The sequence below is a fragment of the Lethenteron reissneri genome, chromosome 6 (assembly GCF_015708825.2).
Source record: "Lethenteron reissneri isolate LAM-NWPU_2019-01 chromosome 6, ASM1570882v1, whole genome shotgun sequence".
Lineage (NCBI taxonomy): Eukaryota > Metazoa > Chordata > Hyperoartia > Petromyzontiformes > Petromyzontidae > Lethenteron > Lethenteron reissneri.
Genome location: NC_083784.1, coordinates 7,341,911 through 7,351,635, shown reverse-complemented (window position 1 = coordinate 7,351,635; position 9,725 = coordinate 7,341,911).

Genomic DNA, 9,725 nt, shown 5'->3' with positions numbered 1-9,725 from the left:
GACTCGAGTCATGTAACTTGGACTCGAGTCAGACTCGAGTCATGAATTTGATGACTTCAGACTCGACTTGGACTTGCATAACAATGACTTTGTCCCACCTCTGCCAGTTGCCTGTTCGGACCGAGAGCCGTAAGGTCAATCGCCGTTCAATAGACCACGGTGGTTGTTCAGTGTCAAGCACCGGCTTGTTTTGAGTCTCAGGACCCAAACACTGAAATGTTTACAAAGGTGTTGGCAGCTGTTCACGATGCTATTGCCTGTTACAAGTTAATTTATGAAGAGAAGCACCGTGCAGACATATATTGGTACGTTTTTCAAGAGAGTAGATATGAAACACGAGCACCAAATGGAATTAGCATCTACATCTGCACAACGTGAAGAACCAGTGGCATCTACATCTGCAGAACGTAAAGAACCAGTGGCATCTACATCTGCAGAACGTAAAGAACCAGTGGCATCTACATTTGCAGAACGTAAAGAACCAGTGGCATCTACATCTGCAGAACATGAAGAACCATTGGCATCTACATCTGCAGAACATGAAGAACCAGTGGCATCTGCAGAACGTAAAGAACCAGTGGCATCTACATCTGCAGAACATGAAGAACCATTGGCATCTACATCTGCAGAACATGAAGAACCAGTAGCATCTGCAGAACATAAAGAACCAGTGGCACCTACATCTGCAGAACGTGAAGAACCAGTGGCATCTACATCTGCAGAATGTAAAGAACCCGTGACATCTGCAGAACATGAAGAACCAGTGGCATCTACATCTGCAGAACATGACGAACCAGTGGCATCTACATCTACAGAACGTGAAGAACCAGTGGCATCTACATCTGCAGAACATGAAGAACTAGTGGCATCGACATCTACAGGAGATTATACAACGTTAAAATCCATTCCCCATGTTTAGTGTACATGCCGTACAACATGTTTGGAATCGACAGGAGTGAAGTGGGACTTACGAAGAAATCGACTTACGAACATACATATGTTCGTAAGTAGAGGAGTCCCCGTAAATTTACTCAAAAACTTTGCAACGGATACTCTCATTTGCATCCGATTGCTCAAGTTGCTTATGTAACTCACTTCACTGTCTTCGTTGGCTTTTTGTAGCCACAATTTTCCCAGTCAAAACACATTCACATTCAGTCTCTTGTTTCCTCATTTACTCAACTTTGTCTAATTGTTTTCATTAAATGTTTTGTAGCTGCTTCCCATAATGTACATTATGTTATTAATCTTGTCTGTTCAGGACATTTGTAATATCCTTCTTTTTAAAAAATGCAGTATATATTTGTGCAGTTGATCATCGATTATCCGGCGGTCCAGGGCTGATCTGATGAAACCGACAACACCGCTCCAAACGCTGCAAACAGGTCCGGCGATCGGCAAACACAATCATGTTGTTGAAACAAGAGCATAGTAGTATTACGTACTACATCACCCCATGCAGAGTCTTCGAGATTGGAGAGGTAAGTACGGTATAGTAACTTTTTTTTCAGTAGGATATTTCCTTATGGCAATTTTTTTAATGTTTATGCCAATTTCACGTAGTAAACACATTTTAAAACACAAAAAGTACATATACGCACCGCCTGTTATGCGAGACTGTGCAAAAACAAGCTATTTTAAATAATGATGATGCAGTGATTATCCGGCGTTTTTTGAAAATCCGGCGGCCCCTTCCCACCTGAATCCGCCGGACAATCGACGATTGACTGTTTGTACATCTCTGTTGCTTCCGGTTTGCTTTGTCGGATCTTTGTAAATTGCGCAGCCTTCCAAAAGCCAAAAAAAACCGCATCGAACCGCGAACACGGCACAAAACGCGAACACCAAAGCGCCAGCACGGCGCACAGCGCTAACACAATCTTCCCCCCTAACCAATTGACGGAAGAAAAATAAATACCAGCAACTGCTTATACAGCTCCACAGCTACGGAGCCTGTGAATTGAATTGAACTTAATCAATGCTCGACTGCTAGCGTTGTATGTATGGGGTGAGGTGCGGGGGGAGACCTTCATCCAGCAGTGGATCGGTCATGCCTGATGACACCACATTCATTGGCGAAGGCTTATGGGGAGACGTCATGCTGCAGTAAATGTGTTGGTGCTTGATGATACCAAATGCATACAGTACCATGCATGTTGAACTTCTTTCACGCCATATGTAGCCAACCGTGCTAATCAGCGGGGCGGGGGGGGACAACAGACTACACACACACAGCAGTTCTAAAGAAATGAGTTTGTCAAGCTAGATTATTTAAAAGTGCATAGTTCCCCCCACTGTAGGCTTCCTAATATCAGAAGGAAGAGCGTTCTAGACGGCCGCAGAAGCGCATCCGAAAGCGCGTGGCGATGCGGCGGTGACCACCGTCATTGTACGATGGCCGATTACAAAGTCGCTGCTGCTGCTGTTGCGAGGATGACCGCAATTCGCGTGATGATGGTTCACGCTCCTTGACGAGATGAGCAAGGCTTTCGAGTGGAGCTCGCCTTCTCTCTGCTCGTCGAGTGAGCCAGCCGAGTCAGTGTATCACAATCTATCTGGGGGGGGGGGGGGTGGGGGGGCGATAAAGCATAACTACGTGCTTTTTTTGTTTAAATTGAATGTAACAGTGCATCCATCAGAATTACGTAGATATTATTCTTTATTTTATTCCCGTATCACGTTGCAGCACTTTCCCTGCCAAACCTTTTTACGCGTGCTCCCCTGCAAGGTTGGAAACTCGATGCGCGGGATACATTTGGTGACTTCGCGATACACACGTCCCGTTTCCCGTTCTCCCGCAGGGGAAGTCCACTGTCTGTCGTTCTCAAGGCGGCCAAGATTTTGTATCCACCCCAAGCGATGTTCCCCTAATCCGCGAGAATTTCCTCCATTCCATAATTCAGAATGGGGGATTTTTTTTGTCTCACTGGAATGCACAGTCTGCTTGTGAAGTGGATGTTTAACGGCCCTGCAAAAAAAAAATCATCGTAGAAAGTATCCACCGTTCCACGTGCTTTCTCAAAGATGTCAGCGATCGTGGCCTTCTTAAAATTCAGCGCTGTCCACGATATCACTCAAGATCATTGCATTAGATACTACCGTTTGCATCCGATTGTTCAAATTTTCGATGCGACTTAATTCTCCATCTTACCCTGCGTTTTGTACCTCTAATTTCCCCAATAGTCAAAACACATTTTTATTTTGTCTCTTGTTTTCTCATTACATGTCCAATAAATCTAACTCCCCTTTGTCTACTTAATCTTATTGTTTTTTGTTGTTGTGTACCTGCTATCCGTCATCCTTTCTGTCCAGGAAATGTTTACATCCTTTTTGAAAATCACATTTATGTTGCATAACTAATTTAACACGTTCCTTCGGAGTGGGCAGGTAGGAACTTGGTTGGACAACTCATTCGTGCACGACAGACAGGCAAATAATCCCTGGTGGGCAGTGTGGAACCTGTTGTTCCTACCTGTATAAGTGTAGTGTATCGTGTCGTATATAGTGTAGTGTGTAGGTTAAACGTTGAGTTTTATAAGGGCACCACGGGGTGACCAGCCCCTCCCCACCTAGCCCCACCCCCTCCCCACCTAGCCCCACCCCCCAGTTCCATTTTGTGAATGAAACATCGCCCGTCTCCTCATTGGCCCGAGTCGCGGCGATGCCTCCCCCTCCACCACTAACCCCCCCCCCACCCTCTACCAACCCCAACCCACCGGTCCCATTGGTCGGCGCCCCCGAGCCAATAGGAGGGCTCTGGTGGGGTGGGGCCGTGCACGACAGACAAATAATCCCCGGTGGGCAGTGTGGATCTGTTGTTCCTACCTGTATAAACCATCATCATCATTTAACACTTGATATCGTGCCTATTGAACAGTGGACAATTACGACTACACTACGACACAAAGCACAAATTGATCCGAAGTTTGGAATCCTGCTGTTGGGGTGGATTTCACAGTTCCTTATACCTCCTAATTGTGCTATCAGCATTATCATTTGGCTCTGCAATTAATTCCGCTAAATTCCAGCGCCGAGAATGAAACACCACATTGAATGCAGCGCAAAGCCGTCATGGCGATAGATGATCCATAACGCGTCGATCTCCTTGAGTCACTGACCAGTAGTCAATCGCCTCGTCACCGCTCTTCTATAGCGACTACCATGATTACTGTTCCTGTGATCCTCTCGTTTTTTTTTGGGCTGGTCACCGAACAGGCACGGTAACTGCATCGCACGCTTTCAGGCGTGCTTCTGCGGCCGTCTGGAACGCTCTTCCTTCCGATATTAGGAAACCACTGGAGCTATGCACTTTTAAATATAGATTGAAAAGCCGTTTCTTTATAAACAGCTTTTTTATGTTTAACGTGAACAAAAAAAACCAAGAATAGGTTTCACCCTTTCTGGCATTAAAACAGGTGTTAAGATGTTCGAACACCAAATATAAACCTTGTGCAAGGATTCATGTCTGCATTAACCACACGTACTTGTGGTGAACATGTAAACAAAATATCCTCTGATAATATAGGCATTGTCTTTGAAACGGATTGGCCTACCCCAGAGACGGCCTTCTTTAGGGCCTCGTCTCACCAGTGTCAGACCAGAGAACGCCAAAATGCGAACAGCACAAAGACAATGCCACCATCAGGGCATTTATAGCTCGGGGTGAGCAGCTACGAAATGGGACCTTTTTGCCAGCATTGAAGTATGAAGAAATAAGAATAGTTTTACCCTTTCGGGAAATGACAAAAAATATCCCATTTTATCTTGATTTGAAGCTTTCGTGACTGCAGGAATCCATACTCTTTGGTTTTTTCGGTACCTACGTGACTTTACCGAAATAACCAAAGGGTATGGGTCCCATTTTATGTTTAATTTGTTGTCCTCCCCCGCACCTCCGATTGGCACGGTTGGATACGTATGGTGCGAAAGAAGTTTACACACATTAATTCGTTCACCAATGCTGCATACGTTTTAATTCTCGCTTGATTGAACTATATAAACTGGAACTTATTACAGGTACCCTTGTATACCAACAAACACCTTACCGAGTCACGTGACTCTCTTTCAGGAGCATCATGCGACGCTTTCACAAAAAGGGAGCGATGATTGCCATGTCTATTACAATTCAGTAATTTGCAGGAGATTTTTTTTTATTTGGTCAATTTGGACCATGAAGCCGCCGATACACAATGGCCAACTCTTGCGCATGACGTCACGGTATAATATAACATCCACTGTGTATCTTTAAGGTTAATACACCAGCAGTAACTTGAAACTTATATTACTCGTGTTAACCTAACTTGAGCCAGGCTACGATGTGTCGTCTAGCCCTACATCACCTCGTTACTCTGTTTATAGTGTACACAACTTCTGTTCAGCTTTTCAAATTTGGCCATAATGTTCTGCGACATTTTTTTTATATTAATTCAGCCTGTCTTAACACCACATGGAGTATCTACATCAGTACATCTTGGACGTGAATGTTACCACTTACTTTAAATGGCATTACAATTGCATTTTCGTCATTCTTCGTGTCACTTCTGTTCCTCTGCTATATACAGCATTTGCCAGCCGTGGCGAGGGGGTTTGTAACGTTTTATAAGGGGTTATGACATTTAGTGGTTGCTTTACAGCCGGGCTCATAAATTGTGGCGCCAAAAACCCCATAAATGGCAGCAACAGCATCAACACAATCAGCATTCATTTCCTGAGCTGGTCCCAGGGCTGAACTTTGAACTCCATTTCCAATTGCCCCGAGTTTGTAAAAAAAAAAAAACTCTAAATGTAAGGTTCTATGTGTGCTTAATTTACAACATATGTGTGAATATACAGTACTATAATTTATTTTATAGGACTGTAGCCAAGAGAATTGTAGTTTGCCCCAAAACTACAATTCAGCAACATCTGCAAGCATGACCAAAAATACTTTAACATCAACTTCAATGAGTGGGCAGCTCTGGCAAGAGAAAGTGACATACTCTGGGCAGGCGCACAGGACTATGGCGTGAGATGGTTTCAGCACTTCTTTCGTATTGTACGGAGCCAACCGTGCTAATCGGAGGTGCGGGGGGGGGGAAGAGCAACAAGCTACATGCAAAAAGCAGTTTTGAAGAAATGAGTTTTCAATCTAGATTTAAAAGCGCATAGCTCCCAGTGAGTTCCTAATATCGGAGGGAAGAACATTCCAGACGGCACATCCGAAAGTGTGCGGCGATGCGGTGACCGTCTTTGTTCGATGGCCAGCCAAAAAGCCGCTGCTGCTGCTGCGAGGATGACCGGAGTTCGCGTGTTTGATGGTTTATGCGCCTTGACGAGATCAGCGAGGTATTGTGGTTCATTTGTCGCGAGCACTTTGTGTGTAACGAGTGCGACGTGCGCACACAACAGGACACCGCCAAGGGCCGCAACCTCTGTTTAGCGCGTGGTTGGCTACGTGCAGTGCGAAAGAAGTTCTACATGCCAATACCCGCTGTTCGCCACGAAGTGACGGTGACGTCACCATGGCGCTTGTGCCAGGCCAGGTGCACTTTGAGACCACGTGAAGTGTCGACGGATCGCTGACAGACCCGGCAGGTGCCATGACTGAGATGACTGGCAGATGCACCAACCGTACCTCCTACTGCGCCAACTTGCTTCATTTTAGCCACCCGGTGCTCCGCTCATTGTTCTGAGCATCGCTCCTCTTGCCCTCCGTTGTTGTTGGAAGGCAACTGCCGCCAACTGCCCAGTAGCTTCCTTCACGAGCCTCCTCCACAGAGGTCTTCGACAAGTCCACTCAGCTCCACATCCTCCCGTACCGCATCAGCTCCATCTCTTCCCCAGCCCGTGTCGTACCCGTTTAGCCCCCTCTATGCGGCCAAACAGAAGCTGCTTGGGCATGCGGTGGTTGGGCATGGGGGCTTCGTGACCCAGGCAAACGCAGCCTTGCCTGCTAGCCCGAGAGAAGTTCTACATACATACGGGTTTTGCCACTCAAAAACTCTACAGCCGTCAGTTTAACACGGCAGGCTTTGGCAACCAAACATGTATCCATATGATTACCAGGCTCTCACATGTCTATTCGCTCTTTCTCTCCCCCGGCCGCTTCGGGGTGGATTTCCACACAATTATCTATAAATTTACCAGGCTTGTTGGGTCTTTCTCTCCACCAGCCGCCGCGGGGTGGATTTCCACACAACTCTCTCATTGACATGCTAATTTCTCTGCTCCCGCAGACCCACCTCGCTCTCTGCCCCACCCCCTCTCTCTCTATTTAAGGCCTCGACACAGAGGCATTGGGTCTCTGTGTGTCTATGTTGTGTGTCTCTCTCTCTGTGTGTCTCTGTGTTGTCTTTCTCTGCTTGTGTGTCGGTCTGTGTGTCTCCGTGTCTGTGTTTTGTCTCTCTCTCAAATTTAGTTCTACCTGATGACGATTGCTTGTGTTGCAATCGAAACGTCGTATTCTATTATTTAATTTATTTTCTTTCTACGTGACTTTACCGAAAGAACCAAAGAGTAACAAAAAAGTTAAACGCTAAAAAAATCAACGGTCTTCCGCTGACGAAAAGGATGCCATGGATGGAATAATTTTTGTTTGAGAAATGTATAAAGAACACCAGTGTACTGTACACGCCTGTGGGCAAATCACACGGGATGTGTCAGATCTTGTAAGATCTTGGAAGCTAAGCAGACATTGAGCCTGCATGGCGCTTGTATTGCCTTGTTATGCCTTATTTGCAATACGTTCTTTAATCATAATCCTCACTTTAGTTAAATATTTGAAAGATACTTTGTAATATTCTCAACATTATGTGATTTATATTCTTGGTTCTTTCGGTAAAGTCAGGTTAGAAGGGAAATAATAAAATAATAAAAATAAAACAATTAAATTCTCACGAAGTTTCGATTGCAACACAATCAATCATCATCAGATGTGAAAACCACAGCAAAAAAAATTACGTGATTTGTTCTCTCAATTATGTAGAAAACAAGTGGCGACCTGTCATGTTGTGTTGCTTCCCAGGGAACCGATGCTTTCATTGATGAAACCCGATTCAAGAGCTTCTTAGCTCACAGGGTACTTCGAAATAAACTGAACTGCACTGCATGGGTGACCACCATGCACCGCTTCTGCACACATTCACTTACGTAGAACCATGAAAACACACAGGTATCTGGAAATTGTGTTCTGTACATGTAGACTTAACAACAACAGTAAGGCGATCGTGTATTACACTCACACTCTCTATTAAAGAATACTCCACAAGAAAGACAATTCTAATTCTGAGGTCTGCATCTGACCACGACTGAGTCCGATAACTTTTAACCCAAAACCCACAACTGTATTGACGCACTTTTAAAACTAGATCGAAAAGCTCATTTCTTTAGAACTGATATTTGTGTGATTTTTATTGTCCTTCCCCCACACCTCCAATTATTACGGTTGGCTACGTACGGTGCGAAAGGAGTTCCATAGACATAAGGATGCGCATGCCCAAGCAGCTTTTGTTTGGTCCGATGTGGTACAGAAGGATGTGGAACTAAACTAAAACGAAACGTGTTATTTTAACAGGTAAGGCCCACTGAGCTATACAGCTCTTTTCAGAAGCCACCTGGCCACAAATGATAGCTCAACGAAGTGGCTTATCACGTGGAAAATTATAGCAGCCAAATACGCTAAACACATGTTTCTAAATGTGGAGGGAAAACCCGGAGAACCTGGAGAAAAATCCACGCGACCACGGGGAGAACGTGCAAACTCCAAATATACAGCAGGCGTCAGGGTATGTGTAGACTTACCGATGACTGCTACCTTGCGGTGTCAAGATCGGCCTCTGTGCAGGAGGCACGTGAAGCATGCTACTGGGCAGTGCCAGGCTCGGTGCATATTGAGGCTGCTGGGTAGTTGGCGGATTTGCAAGAGCAGAGGGCAGAGGAGCGACACCCACAAAACTGCCAACTTACGTAAGCTGGCAGTGGGGAGCACAGGTGGTGCATCTGCCAGTCATCTCAAGTCAACCCATGTTACCTCCGATTGGCACGGTTGCCTATGTACGGTCCGAAATAAGTTCTACATACATGTGCCTGGATCTGTCCCGTGCCTTTGACACTTCACGTGGCCTCAACGTTTTTTTGTGTGTGTGTGCACCTAGCCTGGCACAACCGCTGTACTGACGTCATCGGCACTTCGTGGCGAATGGCGGCTGTGGTTGTAATTGCATAACTCATACCTGTCAACCAATTCAGACCCCCCGTGCCCTTATACATCTCAACGTTCATCCCACAAAGTCCCATGCTCCAGGGCAGGTGTCGGGAACCTTTTTGACTGGGAGAGCCATAAAAGCCAAATATTTCTAAATATATTTCATTGAGAGCCATATAGTATTTTTAACGTATAATAAATTAAATATGTCTTACTTTTAATGCGACTTCTGGTCACGGGATCCGTGACCCGAGAAATGTTATCTTCGAAACTAATTTCTGTTTACTTTAAAACTGACACAGTATTATTAAGCAATATCACAAGTATTTTAAAATCAGTTCCAAACTGATTTTATTTTTATTTTTTTATTATTATTTTTTTCAACTCAAATTTGTCTGGGAGCCATATGCCGTCACCGGAAGAGCCATATATGGCTCGCGAGCCATAGGTTCCCGACCGCTGCTCCAGGGCATAGGGTAACTGCTCGTGTTGCCCTATGGCAGGTAGGGGGGGGGGGCTTCAGTGCATTGCAGAAGACTCAAAC